Source organism: Epinephelus moara, unplaced genomic scaffold (genome assembly GCF_006386435.1).
Source record: "Epinephelus moara isolate mb unplaced genomic scaffold, YSFRI_EMoa_1.0 scaffold591, whole genome shotgun sequence".
Lineage (NCBI taxonomy): Eukaryota > Metazoa > Chordata > Actinopteri > Perciformes > Serranidae > Epinephelus > Epinephelus moara.
In genome coordinates this window covers 1-908 of record NW_026082533.1, presented here as the reverse complement: position 1 = coordinate 908, position 908 = coordinate 1, and the positions used below count along the sequence as shown (strand labels likewise).

At 47.4% G+C, this 908-nt stretch overlaps 1 non-coding gene across 1 annotated transcript; it reads right to left on the bottom strand.

The window, feature by feature from the left end:
- Positions 1-97: 97 nt before the first annotated feature.
- trnak-cuu (transfer RNA lysine (anticodon CUU)) lies at positions 98-170 on the bottom strand. The gene has a single exon. It is a non-coding gene; the product is annotated as a tRNA-Lys (tRNA).
- Positions 171-908: the final 738 nt, after the last annotated feature.

The window sequence follows — 908 nt, the reverse complement described above, 5'->3', positions numbered from 1 at the left end:
AAAGTGATTTGAGGACTGATGACCTCTTTTGAAAGTTGTCGGTATAGCACTTCCAATAACCCATTGGTTTCAGGTTAAATCTATGTTAAAGCTCATTCGCCCAACGTGGGGCTCGAACCCACGACCCTGAGATTAAGAGTCTCATGCTCTACCGACTGAGCTAGCCGGGCAACATTTGTGATAAAAATGGATCAGATTTCGTGGCTGGATTAATAATAATGGCCTAAGAGCCCAAACCAAGTTGGATATCTTGGTTGATTCCCAGAAATACTGATGGATTGTTTTGTTGCAGACACAGTCATTAACTGCAGTGGGCTGAGAACCTCCACTCGACCTGACTTTTGCGGTGTGTCCGCTGCAGTGGGCTGAGAACCTCCACTCGACCTGACTTTTGCGGTGTGTCCGTTGTCATTGAAACTAGCCAGCCCTTGTGCCTGGCTTTTCGGCCAATTTAGCACATTGAATCAACAGCGGTGCCCTTGGACTTTTGCATCCAACTGAGGTAAGTCCAAGGGCTCCGCTGTTGATTCAACGTGCTCAATTGGCTGAAAAGCCGAGGACAAAGGCTGACTAGTGTTAATGATCGTGGACACACCAAACAGATAGGGCCACAGACACTCAGTGACAGTGTTGACTCTGGGCCTGGTGTGTTAGGGCCCTTAGACCAATGGGCCATCCTCACTAATGAAACTCTGAATTCAGTTAGGACTTCAATGGTTACATGTTTAGAGGATCCTCCCTTGACTTTGAGAAACACCCACTCACTGACAGCGGCTGATGGTCAGCTTTCGGCATGGTGCGACAGGGTCCTTTCAGCAACAGGTCATCCTCACAAATGAAACTCTAAATTCAGTCAGGAGTTCAATGGGTACATGTTTAGAGAAGTTCCAGCTTTCAAAGCAGCAATG